Here is a 13,949-nt window from a genome sequence, read left to right as displayed (position 1 = left end):
GATGCTAGATGTGCATCCTAGGGTTCTACCGTCTTTTCATACTTTTCATACTAGTTCTTGGCCACCTGGTGACAGAGCTCGAAGTAGTCTCCGAATGCTTCCCACCCACCCCATCAAGAAAGAAAACACACACCCCAGAGGGACCCTTTCATGTTTTTGGTAGCTTATGTACGGTGCAGGCACTGGTACGTGCTTATAGTACGTCGGGGACAGCTCAGACCTTGTCCTCACCCTCTGGGCCCTTAAACCTCAGTTGGAGAGAGCGGTCCGAAGGGAAAAACTACAGGTAAATTTCATGCCTGTATGGGTAAAGGAAATAGCAGACCCTCCCCATGGCCGGAGGAGAAGTGCTGTTGAACCTGAGACCTGAAAAATGAGATGTCTACCAGGCAGTGGAACAGTGAACAGGTAGGGGCAAGGTGGGAGAGCCTGGGAGGAGACAAGCCTGATGTGCCCAGTGTTGGGGGGGGGGGGTGAGTCAGGGATCCGCTGCCCCCATTGTTTTTTTGTTTTGTGTTTATGCGAGCACTCTGGCTCTGCTGCTGGAATTGGAGAGGGCAAGCATGGACCCTGGGGGCCCAGCTAGGAAGTCGAATTCCCTGGGTTAGAGCGAGGGGTGCACAAGGAGGGGCAGAGTGAATTTAAGGTGCCTTTGGAGATTGCTGGAGGACTGCAGGTGGCTGGAGTGAGGGGCATGAAGAAGGCAGGGTGGCTCCACGAATCACTGCCCTGGGAGGCAGAGCTATTTACAAGACTGTGAACACTGCAGAAGAGGGGCTTTGGCAGGAGTGGAAAGTACACAGATGAATCCTGGATGTTTGGCCATCATCCTATCCTCTCTTCTCTAGATGGGCACTTGGTAAGTAATTATCTGGGTCTTTTTGGGGTGCCGCTGGATCCCAAATTTGGAACTAAGTCTAGGATACCTTCATGAGCCCCAAGTACTCTCCTTAGACCCAGGGCTGCCTTCACAGCTTTCATCTGACGGCTGTGCCTTGCTGTGTTTTGTTCTTTCCTTCGTAATCAGCTTCTCATTAGGTGACTGATGTGTCTGGCTCTTCTCTGTGTTTGCATATGCACCCTGCTATAATTATGTCCCCAAAACATAACGTTTCATTGTTTTTTTGTTTTGTTTTTTTGTATTTGCTTTTGCTTTTCTGAGCTGAAAACCTGTGCAGTGTCCTGTCACATGGGCAGGCTGGTGGCTCTGCCAGACAGCAGCTTTCTAGCGCCCGCATCGCTCTCCTGTCCCCCCCACCATGGTTATATAATACCGGGACCATGATTGCTGGCTATAAAATTGACTTTGAGAGCCGCTTTAATTTGTGAATTGGCAGATAGTTTCTATTTTGGGGTAAGGAAAGGAGAAGAGGGAGAGGTGCGGGTAGCTCTGTGGTCATTTGTCTTTGGGCACTTAAAGTGTAAGAGCTAAGGGGCGACCCCACAGCCTGAACTTGACATGAGGCTAGGGGAAGGGGGCTTTAAGGTCAGTCCTGCAGCCATCCTTGGACACCTTGGTTTGAACTACATGTAGGGCGTAGGGTAGAAGTTGGCCTTACCTGTTTGACACATCTCATTCCCTGGAGAGGAGATCTGTGTTTTATACTCATTTACGAGTGCTCGCTTCGGCAGCACATATACTAAAATATACTCATTTACGAGTGCTTACTGGGAGCTTGTGCAGTTTGCTGGTGGGCTTACAGTTGCTGTATTTGTTTCAGTGTGGAACAGGCCTGGGGCAGCCTGAGTCTTTAGCATCCTAAGGCATGAGGGTCGGGGTCGGGGGACTTCCTCTCAGTTTCTGACTTACTGAGCGCACACCCCGTGCCAGACTTCATAATCTCCTGTTCTGTTTCTTATCTCATCCCATCCTCCCGTGGGTCCTGGGTAGGATGTCCTTCCCACTCTGAAGACAGTAAGTGATGTGCCCCCCTGGCCACATGGCCAACAAGGGCCAGCTCTACGGGTCTGCCATCACCTTCTGAGGACAGGTCCCATGCACACATGTGTAGTGAGCGGCAGCATGCACGGTACTCCCAGGAGATTTGTGGAGGGAACGCTGGCTTTTGGTTGAAGAAATCGGTAATGGCAACAAGTAGGACCTGTGGCTTAAGATAGCCCTGGAAGAAAGGAGGGCAGGCCAGGGTGCTGTAAGCAGGGACACCGGGAGAACATTGAGAATTTGTGTCAAGAGCAGATCTTCGGGTGGCTGACACAGAGGGAAAGGGGGAGAGTGAAAGAGTGCTAAGTTGCCCAGAGCCTTGAATGTCAGCCTAAGGAGGGTGACCTTCACCCTGGTGGGGGGAAAAGTGGATGCGGGTGATAGTGGTGCACAAGGCTGTTCTTTCTGGCAGATGAGTAGGTCATGGTGAGGCGAGAACCGTCAGCTTCCCGAGGGAGGGAGGACAAGTGACACCTGACAGGGCTGGCCTTCAGAAGATGCAAGGCAGCACAGGCACCCTCCTGAGTGAGGAGAGACCGGGCAGAGGCTGATACGGCCATTGGGAGCCCTGTGCTTCCACGTTGGTGTCAGTAAGGGACTAGCATCGAAACCCGGGATGTTGGTAAATCTAGGTTTACATTGTAGCTCTCCCACTGCCCCGCTGGATGACTTTGAGCAAGTCTCCTCTAACTTTTCTGGGTACCCATTTCCTGTCCTCCAAATGAGGACACTGGTGTTTTAACACTGGTGTTTGCTGTCCACAGCTGCAAAGACCAAAGGCACACGAAGTAGGAAGTACCCACTGCCACTCCACGCACACAGCGAGAGCTCGGGGCAGCTCCATGCGTTGTCTCTGTGCGGCCTGTTTGTTTTTTCCAAATCCCTACAGGCTCATTCATTTTCACTAGCAATCTGCAGTGCTCTTCTTTTCCCTAAGAGAGCTCCAGGCCCCTTCGCCATGCGCCCCCTCCCATCCCTACGAGTTCCCCTGGCACATTGAGCTTCGGTCTGGTTGCTGTAACCAGAAATCCATATGGTCCCCTCTTGCCCAGACCACTCTGGGCATGACCTTGTTTGAGTCTTGCCTTTTCTAACCACAGACCGTCCTGTCACCGTATGGAAGAGCGACCTCTCCCCTTCAGCTGTGACAACACCTTAGGCATGCTCCTGGCAAAGGGCGGGGGAGGAGGGTTCTCCCAGGAGCCCAGCCGCTCCCCAGAGCCCTTTGCTAATCACAGCAGCGGCAGCTGAACCTCAGTCTCTTTGGGGACCAGTCGAGGCAGTTGGCAGCTCTCGTTTCGTCCCCACACTTAATAAGTTGAGGAAGGGAATTAGTTAGGGTGTCTCTGTAGCCAACTGCCAATTACCAGGGCTCTTTCTACAGATAGAAAGTTCCCCCTTCGTTTGTCTGGAGTGCCAGCCAGTGCCTGTTTACCTGCTCAGCTCCCTGGGGGCCCCCAGACATGACTTCCCAAGGCCTGAGACACCGGCTTTTAAATGGGTCTCCATCCTCCAACCCCAGTGGGATGACTTGGGGTGTAGCCCTGTGGCTTGCTGGTCACCAGAGAGCCCTCCCGATCTCAGACTCTTAGGTTTTGCCAGCAGCTCTTCCTTTGTTTTGGCGTTTGTTTTTTAAAGATTTTAGTTTTAAGTAATCCCTCCACCCACCATGAGGCTCGCGTTCACAACCCACAGAACAGAGTCACACGCTCCACTGACCGAGCCAGCCAGGCGCCCCAGCCATTCTCCTTTTGTGCATTTGGCCAGCTTTTGAATAGCAGCATTTGGGGCAGCTCGCTTTGAGAAATCAGGAGGTTTAAAACAGTATTGGGCCAGCCCACCACGGTGACAACATGAGCACCGCTATGATGTGACCAAGTCTCCGAGTCTGCAAGCTTCCATGGTAACGGGCTGCCACGTCTCCTGTGGGGGCGCTCCCTGCCCTGGCCCCGCTCCCTGATGAGCCGGAGAGGAAGCTGGCATCTGTTGGCAGCAGCACACGCCATCTTGCCTTTAAGCTCGGTGCGCTCCCCTTGTTCACAGGAGCCCAGGGCCCGCTGTCCAGCCGGCCTGCCAGCTGTGGCCTCAAGAGAGCGTGTGGCCGCATGGTGCTGAGTGGGCCACCGATCTAGCTCTGCTGACTCGGTGGGGAGCCTGTAACCTCTCCATGGCCTCTGTCTGCTTGCAGAGTCTCAGGTTTGTCTTGAAAATCTGTAAGGAGAGGGGACCCCCCCCCCCCAGCCCATTGCACTGGTAGGCAGGGCTCTGGTGCCATCAGCTGCCTCCTGCTTCCCCCCACCCAGCTTGTCCTGCTCCGTTGTGCCAGGGAGAACCCCCCTTGTAGCCCTCTCGTGTTGCTTTCTGGTTAGTCTTTGCTTTGATAGGTAGGAACCTGCCGAGGTGCTCGTGATTCTTACTTAGGTTCCTCATGCCAGGGCTCGGGGCTGTCTCTCCAGAGAAAGGCACACAACTGACACGCCCCGTGATACTTCATATATGCCTTCCGGGCGTTTGGAGACCCTGTGTCTCCTTGGGAGTTTGAAGGACCCCAGATGGAGAACCCCTGCCCTGGTCCCAAGCCCCCATCAGTGGCACAGGAAGAGACGGGGTCCCCAGCAGAGAGCAGGGAGAGCCCTAGGTGGGACTGGTAACTGGGGTCCCCAGCACTAGGCTGGGTCCTTCATTTTTCTGCACTTTTACTTCAGAGTCTCTTTAGTAGGTCGCTGCACAGGAGTGAATTCTTCTGGTGGCATCTGTACTCTTCCAGCCTGGGCGACAGTCTGCCTTTCAGAGTTCACGGGGCTGCCCCTTCTGGACATGCAGAAGTGGGCGAAGAGGATGTGGAGGATGGGAGGGGTGGCCTCTGAGACAGGGGTGGGCCCCCAGCTGCTCCACAGCTGTTGTTCAGTTTCTCTGTGGGGGGATTGCCCTGCCCCTTTCCCCCACCCCCACCACTGGTTTCCGTGACCCGTGGGCTTCAGGCATGGGGTGCAGAGCCCACCCCACCTGCAGTGTCACCGGTTGGCTACGGAGTGGTGGTGGGCATCATTGCGTTTTGCAGGGGGTGGGTCCTGGAAGGAGGCCATATGGGTCTTGACAATCTGGAGAAGACCACAGAGTTGAGGCCAGAGCCAAGGCTTCTAGTCTCGAGGGCACCGTTCTCATCTACCTCCTCCTGTGGCTGGCCTGCCCGGGGGAACACACTGAACCCAGGCTGGCTCCTGCTGGCCACTACCCCTGGATTTCAGGCTTCCCTCTCCAGATTGAACAGAAGGCCTTATTTTTGTCCCCTTTGAAAGGCAGTGAGAGGAGTGGCAGGCAGAGCCCGCATCGGCCCTAGAGCCTCCTGCTCCTATAGCAGGTTAGGGAAACCCTTCGTCCTGTGCCTCATTGGGAGTTGGGGGGTAGCCTGCAGGGTGTGGCCGGGTACAAAATGAGTACCAGCCACCTCCTAGCTCTTCCCTACTCCTCCCTGCCACCTGCTGGAGCCTGGACGAGTGGCCCAGTTTTCTGAGGGGAGGATGAGCATCTCTATCTCCACGTGGCCTTGGTGGTGTTCAGTGGGAACTCAACTCTAGGCAGGGATTTTATAACCAGACTTTTGAGTTAAGATCCTGAATGATTTCGTGAAGTTCGTAAATTAATTCTTCTATTGCCACGGGCTAGCTCCCGGTTCCTGTCAGTCCGCCAGCGTTTGGCTCGTGCGCTTGGCAACCTGAGAGGCTCGAGAGAAGCACAGGCTGTCCAGTCCTTTTGGGGTTAGGGGTGGGGCGAGGGCATGGCTCGTGGGGGTCTGCGGTCATTCTCTTCGCTGGGGCGCAGGGACTGGGGCCCTGGGGAGAAGGCACATGGAGGGCGCCGGGGAGGTTACAGGTGGACCAGCACTTGCTGAGGCCCAAAGCAGAAAGGAGGCTGGCCTGACGCCAAGTCGTCTCATCCGGAATTTTTGTGTGGGCCGGCCAGTGAGGTGGTGAGGTTTAGGGTTGGGGTATGATCGAAAGCTGCCATCACCACGTGTCAACTGCTTGCTGTATACCTCAATGTGCCCAGGACAGAAAATGTCACTGGACCTCACACCCTGCACGGCGGACCTGGCCACCTTGTCAGCTGAGAAAGCTGAGGATCGGGGACCTCGATTAGTAACGGGGAGAGCTGGGATATCTCTGTAACCCGACGCTCTGTGGGTGACATTCTCCCCACGTTCAGGACCTGCTCCCCAAATTTCTGCCTGCCTTTGGCCTCCTCAAGGCTCAGAGCCAGTCGCAAAGGATGTCCCTGGCCTTCCAGAGCATCGTGGTGGCTGTAGAACCCCTGTTGCGGGTGCTTTGCCCAGACTCCTATTCCCTTTTACCTTCTGTAGACCCAAGGACGGACAGCATGGCCACCCCATCCAGCACGTCCACCCCCAGGTCTTTTAACCCTGACCCCCCCATGAGCCATGCTGTGGGCCGCTTGTCGCACGGTGGTCCCTAGCTTTGGCTCACTGGCCTCTGTCCCTCTGACAGATGGGAATGAACAGTAGTGCCCGGGGCCGCTGAACCCCCCAGGCCTGGCAGGTCATTGTTTCAGTGTGAAAAGCTGTTTTGGTGTATTAAGCAAGCGAGGAATGCCTTTTTGAAGCTAACCCTACTTAGGAGGGGCCCGCCCTCTTGGACCTGACATTGCCTTGCCTCTCTGTGCCTGAATATCACAGTGTGATATGCAGACGATGTATACTTGAGCCTTGGTTTGCCCATCTGTGAAATGGAGATCATTCCTCCATGCTTCTTTGTTTGGGCCAAGTAAGCATTGCTCATGAAGCCTCACATGGTGTCTGACATGTCAAGTAGCCTTAACTGCAGGAATAATACCTCCACCGGGGGTGCACAGACGACTTATTTTAAGAGTGAGTTCTTGGCTCCCCCACCCAGGAATACCACAGTTTGAGTTTATACTGTAATCTATGAGCATGCCAGCCTGATGCCTTCCTTTTCTGTTGATGAGATGAGAGGGATAGAGAAGATAGGACTTGAGGTTTGAATCCCAGTTAAGCATTGACGAGTCATTGAACCTTTTTGCACTTTGCCGAGTGTTGAGAGTGTATGCGTCACATGTGCTTACGGTTGCTGCCTGCCTCCCCAGCAGGTGGCATGAGCTCAGGTGCTCTTTGCCACCCTGGACCCTGGTGGGACCCTGGACCCTGGGAGCCCTCCTGATATGTGCCAGTGGCCACCTGCTGGTCTGGCACAGCCTTTCAGTGGGTAGCTGTGACATTTTTGTACACTATCACGGAAAATAGATCCTCGCAAACATCTAGGTCATATTTTAGATCTCGAGGCTCATGGGCTTTAAAAATCCATCCTTAGGTCTGAGCAGGTTGAAAGGTGCTGAGGATACCTGTGCCACCAGCTGGCTGTCCTTGAGGCATGACAGCAATGGTGTGAGGAAGGCTCCCTTTCAGAGGGCATATTGGGAGAGCGCCCCTCCCCTCCACTACCACCTCCACTGCCTTCCTCCTGCATGTCCATACTGCAGAGAAAGGACAGAAAGTTCCTGAATTAAGCCTCATCTCTAGATAAGTTGTACAGATCGGTCTGAGAACCGAAGTGACTATTAACACAGTGAACAACATGGTAGACTGTACGGATCGTAGTGCTGTGTACCAGGTGCTGGGGTAGGCAGCTTACTTAAATCCTCATAGCAGCCCCTAAAAGGGTAGGGCAGCATCCCCACTTTGCTAGCAAGGAAAGGGAGGTTCAGGTATAAGCGGCCAGTAAGTGGCAGAGGCAGGATTTGAACCATGTGCTGTTGCCCCGCTAGAGCACATGGATGAAGACGCTCAGTGGAAATGCAGTCGTGGCTCCCAGAGATTATCACGTCCTGCGGCTGCCGGCCCTACACAGTTGGAAGGATAGTGCCATTTGACAGTAGAGGCGGAGTAGGAGACAGGGACGCCAAACCATTCCCATTAAGTTTCATCTAAAAACGACATTTTAACAACAGTGAAGTAGGAGGGGCCGCACTTCTAGAGAAGGATAGCCTTCTCCCCCCTGCAGATTTCCGTCTCTGTGGGCTGGGGGTTCGGGGAGGAGGTGGGGGGGGGTCTTCGTCCTCACTCCCCACCCTCTCCCCCACTTCCCTTTTGCAAACTGCTGGTGGCATTCATGGGAGCACTTTGGTTCCCCCATCTCTTCGATAGGACCAGACAACTGCTTAGCTGGCAGAGGAACTTGCTAGAAGGCTGCTCACTGCCTGGGGGCTCCACCAGCCTTGTGTGGAGGTACCTAAGCCAAGCCCTCCAAGAACCCTTTTCTGTGTTTGTAAATGAAGGGATTAAATGGGTTTTAAACTCCACCTAAGCTCTTGTTTCTCCAGGAAGGGATTTCCCAGGACAGTTAGATGCTAAAAGCAGGAGGTGTGAGGTGAGACTGACCCAGGCCCAGACCCTTTTCTGTCCCACCCATTAGCCGTGCAGCCCTTCTCTCTGAGCTGCTCTGGAACTGGGTGATGGCAGCGCCTACCTCATCGGGTTGTGGGGTGAGACCAGGCCGTAGCTGGAACACGCGGGCTCTGTGCAGGGAAATAGTGAGTGGGAAGCAGCTTGGAAGAGCTGAAGTTTGCCTTAATGGATTGTTCCCTACAAAGCCCTTGGAACGTTCGATGCTGGGTGAGCGATCGCTGGGACAGTAATTACAGAGAAATAAGGTCGGGCGTGCTGAGGGAGCTTTGTCTAGGAGTTGAAAGAAGGGGAAGGATTTGCCAACACTTCGGGATCCCTGGCCCCTCTCCGCTCAGGACCGTGGCAGATGCCTGCGGTGGGGGAACCCCTGGCCAGTGGCTTAGTGGCGTTGTGGTGTGGGCTGAGCCGCTCCGTCTCTCTGGGCCTGTCCCCTTGTTAAAATGGGGCAGTCAACCTCACAAAATGAGATGATCAGGAAGGCGAAAGATGGGGCGTGCTGAGGACATCGCATGGAGGTGAATCACACACCACTTTTCATTCTGCCCAGCAGCATGGCTCGGCCTCTGCACCAGGCTCTGCAGTCAGAGGTACAGGTCCCACTGGAAGGGACAAGTCAGGCCCTGGTCCATGCTGGTCACTGGGCAGCCGGGGAGTCGGGGTGTGACATCTCCTAGAATGAAGTCGGAGGGGTCCCCTCCCCCCACCCCACCCCTGGGCTGAGCCCTTACTCCATTTACTGCCCCAGCACGTGCCTGGGATGGTCTGCTGCTGCTCTAACCCTGAAGCAGGTGCTCTGAGCCCTTCCTGCTCATAACTGCGAAGCTTGTCTTCCCGTGCACCTGCCGCCATTGGCTCCCTGGGCCGGGTGGACCTTCTGTAATGGGAGACAGGAGAGGAACCCGAAGCCAGGGTCCGCTCCCTGAAAGAGAGCACTCTTAACGTTCCTTGTCCCTGCCCCCAAGAAGGAAGCAGACCCAGACCTGTAGGCCATCCTGAGGCATCCTCCCAGGAGGGCAGGACCCAGTGCCCAAACAGGGGGAGGGTGGAGGAGCCTGTGGGAAATGTCAGCCTGGCTTCCTGGCAAGGGACCCAGTAAGTACAGCGGTCATTATACGCTGGTGTCGCGGGAGCTCTCATGGGGAGCTGTGCTGTTGCTTTGACCTTCTGCGGGCACACTCTGTTCTCCTAGTTAATTATGTGAAGAGGGACGTCCAGCTTCTGCATCTCTCGGCCGCCTTCGCTGCTGCTTTTCTGCTACCACGGGCCCCCTTCCTGCTGACGGGCGTCCCCTTGAACGGGGTGTCCTCAGCTTGGGGCCTGCCAAGGGAGGGAGGAACGCAGTGTTGGAAAGGTCATAACTCGTCCCAGAGATAATCTGAGCAGATCACACATTCGCCTCCAGTTTCCTGGGCTTTTCTTGTCCTGTTTCACAAGGACGTGGAGTATCTTGGATGGTGAAGTTCCCCGCAAGCCCTCCCTCCCCCTGGCTGCTGGGTGTTCTGCTTTGTCTTGACAGCACGGGGAGAAGGTCATGGGCGTGCGGAGCAAAGCCAGTTGGCTTCTAGGTCATCCCAGGATGTGCTTCTGGTGACTTCATTTTACCAAATCAGAAACCAGGATACAAGAACCACCAATGACTTTTTTGTTGTTGAAGGAGGGGATTTCACAGGCAGGGAAACAGAAGCAACAGAGGGAAAGACTGAGGCTGAGAAAGCCAGTATTTTCTTGCAGATCAGATACTTTTCCAGCACCTTTATGATTCACCCCCACTCCACTCCCCATACGCAGACTGGGTGTCCCCTCCCTCACCTTGCGCTGGAGGAGGGAACTGCACAGTCTGATGTCACCTGACAGCTGTGGAAAATTCTCTGCTATCTATCCAGTGTGTGTGGAGGAGCCCAGAAAAGAGCCTGAGTCTGGTCTCTTGGACTGCTTCTCCAGGGACCTTTCTTTGGGGCTACGAGCTTTTCTTGTCCCTTCAAGTACGCCCATTTTCCTGCTATAAAGCATGAAAACGTGATGTGTTCTCAGTATTAAGCAGGCGAAGGAGAAAATACACCCACAACAAGTACAACATTTTGATGTATTTCTTGACAGATTTTCCTGAATGTGGAGGTTTTTGTTCACTAAGGGTTCTGCTTCTACTGTATGCCACAGGACATTGTAGCCTGCTTATTTCTCTTTGATCCCGCGAAGCGCTTCTGCTGTAACCTGCCCTCTCATTGCCTCTCTAATACTCCACAGAGTAGATGGATCGTCTGCTTAAATCTTGTCTTTTTGGGTTTGTGGATTGTTGCCTCATAATGTAGGTCATAGCTTCCGCGAGCATCTTTCTTTGTAAAGTCCTCTCCATTTGTCAGTCTAGGTTTCTGGAAGAAGTTTAGGGTGTAGAGGTCTGCACACACCTGAGACTCTGATTGCTCTCTGGAAGGCACTGGTCCACATCCCTGGCAGGGTGTGCATCCCTTCCATGCCCCTCCCCCAGCTAGCAGCAATTAGGGTGGTCCCGTGGGTGGGGACAAGGACAGGGTGGGTTCATGGAGTCAGTCAGTTCCTGCTGGAGGCCAGGTACTTCACAGTCTTTACTCCGGTCAGACCTCATAGGAGAGCCGACCATTTCCCACAGAAGGAGACAGGCTATCTCCAGTTGCTAGACCCCACTGCCTCCCATGAGGACCAGACGGGCATCTCCTGGGGACCTGAGCACTGTGGTTCCAGGTGATCACACTGCGCAGGGGACAAGTGACAGGGGGGTCGGGAGGGCCCGGCTCCTCAGGCTGCACGGAGCTTATACAGGAATGAAGCCAGTGTGGGAGGCAAGGGCCAATATGGAGGGATTTCAAGCGCGCTATGAAAGACTCAAGTGATGCTGTCATCTGTCAGGGTGAGAGCAGGCACACTGGAACCCCAGGGTGAGTCCCTGTGCTGTGCAGAGGGAGCCCTGCTGCCTGGGCTGGGGCCCTGCTCAGCCCTGATCAGGCGACTCTGACTGGGACAGCGGGCTGGCAACAGGTGCCGGCCCAAAGCTGTTCGCTGTAGGCTCTTGTGTTCTAGGCATCCACTAAAAAGGGTCCCTGAAAGGCTGGTGGCAGGGCCTATTCCTGAAGCCTGGTTCCACGGCAGTTCCTAAACAGTAGCTAATCATTATAGGAGCAGGCACTGTCTCAGGTTACATGTCTTAGTTATATGGTCCTCATAATAATGTGATTTGGTGCAGGTGACAAGACTAAAGAGGGCTTAAATTTGCCTGTGGTCAAGTGACAGAACCTCATTCTTAACCCTAGCCCTGAGTCACCCCAGTTCCAGCTATGGGATTCTGGTCCCTCTTAAGACCTGAGAGCTTTGGCTAGCTGGGACAGGTTCTTGGGGGGCTGAGCCTTAGTTGTCTGTGAAATAGGATAAACCCGAGAGCATGCGCATGAAGCTTCGGTACAGCACAGTTAGTCAGAGAGGGACTTGGGCCAGGGTCTGGAGTGACCTGATAGCTAGGGTCCTGTGGCATCTTGTCCTGATAGCACAGGGATGGAGGTCACGGTGGGATTGGCAACTGTAGCCGGCAAGCCTGGGTTCCCAGCCAGGGTCTTCTGCTTCGTCAGTGCAATATTAGTCATGTGCCTTATTAACCCATGCCTCAGTTTCCCTTTGTGACAAAGGAGGATAATGTGTATCGACGACAGGGTTCTTGTAGCAAAGCTAGATCCAGTCCCTGTAATATTTAGAAACCTCTTGGGGTTGGGTGCTGGCACCAAAGTGAGATGTCCGGAGCCGGAAGGTGCCCCGAGCCCACTGGTCCAGTGTCCACTCATCCCCGGCCTTCTGTCTTCTGTCTTCCAGGTTCATCCTCGGGACAGTGTCAACGTGTCTCCCACAGAGGACGGCCGAGGGTGCAGGTGGTGGCTTGGTCAGTTGGTGATCTCCCGACAGCTGGATCTCCGGCAATGTGAAGCTTTTATTTGGGTTTCCCCCTCTCCTTTTAGTTCTGCTTAATTTTTAAAAATCTTATTTTTGTCTTTTTTGTTTTCCCCCTTTTTTAATTTAAACGATTAAGACTTCAGAAGAGCAGGAAACTATGCTGTGGAGAAACAACATGGACAAAAGCATATGTATAAATGTCATTTTTAATTTTTGTAAGGGGTTAGGGAGCTATTCTGTTTTGTTCCTTTATTTTCCCCCTGTCGTCTTTGTTTTTACCCATCCTTTCGTTCTGCTTAGAACACCTCACTTCCCCAGAGAAGGCCTGCCTCTCCGTGGAGAGCCGGGGTGGGTCCCGGCCCCGGGGGGTAGGGACACAAAGACAGAAGGCAGCCTGTGGGCCACCTCCCCGCACCACAGACACGGGCACTGCCGGACTCTGGTGGGCTGCTCCTGGCCCACCCTCGGGCCTTAGAAATGGTCAAAGGCGAAGAACCACCTGGAAGAGGAAGACAGGGTTTGGCCAGGAGGACTCAAGAAAGAAAGTCTAAACTGCGGGTTTGTTCTCTTTCAGCTGCTGGAAGCCCTGGGCCATTCCAGGACTCCAGTGGTGGGAGTCCATTCCCTCTTCTGCCCTTTATAACTGGGAGGGTGGGGGGGGGGGGGGGGACAAAGGTGACTATCCCCCCACTTCCCAGCAGCCGAGCGCCAGCCCAGCCCAGCTCTACAAGCCTACCTTTCTCTGTTAGTGGTTCCCCTCCCAAAGGAAGACCCCCAGGAAAAAAAAAAAAAAAACTGTTGTGCCAAACCTCTGCCTGGGACACGGCTGGGTCTTCGGAGGGCATCTGTCACTCCTGTGAGGTCAGCGTCCATCACCTCCTGCCTCCTGTATCGTCTCCTTCCCGCGTGTGCCCGCCACGCATCCCGGTTGTCACAGAGACTGCCTAAGTCCCTGAGAGCCGATTGTGACCTGGCCATAAGAACAGGGTGTGTCGAACTGGCTGCCACTGTCCTCTCCCTGCAGTGAAGCGTGTGCCCTGTATGTGGGCCCGTAGTGTCCCAGCCGGCAACAACATCAAGCACCACCTCCGTCACCCCCAGGGACTCGCTGTGAGGTGCCCTCCCTCAGTGCACACGTCTGGTGGGACAAGATTGGACCCACCAAGAACAGGGAGGGGAGGACGGGGTGGACACCACCACCACTGCTGCCATCGCCACTCCCCCCACCCCCGCAGCTGTCAGGTGCCCATGCGTGGCCTGCCACCCTTAAGCTTCCCCAGTGTGACCTTGTTGACCTCAGCACCAATGTCTATGCGGTCATCCCACGCTCTCCAGCAGGCACATGCCGCTCCCTCATCTCGGGCTTCTGAACCTGAGGGTTTTTGCCCCACTCCACCCCACCCCCAACATCGCAGAGGCAGGTGGCTGGCCCCGTGTTGTCCCTCTCACCCGCAAGCTCCTGGGGCTCCTCCAGAGGCTTTATTACCCCCATGATGACCAACCAGAACAGGGTCTTGGGGAAGGGGAAAGGAAATTCTTTTAGGTTTGTTTTTCATTTTCTCTAAACCAGCATAGGATCGATAGGGGAATTGGTCAGAGGGCGTTCAGGTTAGTGTGTGATCAAAGGGAGGGCTCCCCCCGCCCCCGCCCCGCCCC

At 54.7% G+C, this 13,949-nt stretch overlaps 1 protein-coding gene across 2 annotated transcripts in view; it reads left to right on the top strand.

The window, feature by feature from the left end:
* LOC132021787 (serine/threonine-protein kinase 35) overlaps window positions 1-12,303 on the top strand; it is a 38,249-nt gene extending 25,946 nt beyond the window's left edge. For both annotated transcript variants that reach the window (XM_059406670.1, XM_059406671.1), the window contains exon 4: window positions 12,216-12,303. The gene's annotated coding sequence lies outside the window, so the exon portion shown is untranslated. The remainder of the gene's footprint in view (window positions 1-12,215) is intronic.
* The last annotated feature ends 1,646 nt before the right edge of the window (window positions 12,304-13,949 follow it).

Source organism: Mustela nigripes, chromosome 7 (assembly GCF_022355385.1).
Source record: "Mustela nigripes isolate SB6536 chromosome 7, MUSNIG.SB6536, whole genome shotgun sequence".
Classification (NCBI taxonomy): Eukaryota; Metazoa; Chordata; class Mammalia; order Carnivora; family Mustelidae; genus Mustela; species Mustela nigripes.
The sequence above is the reverse complement of the archived record's forward strand: the minus strand, read 5'-3'. Positions and strand labels throughout refer to the sequence as shown.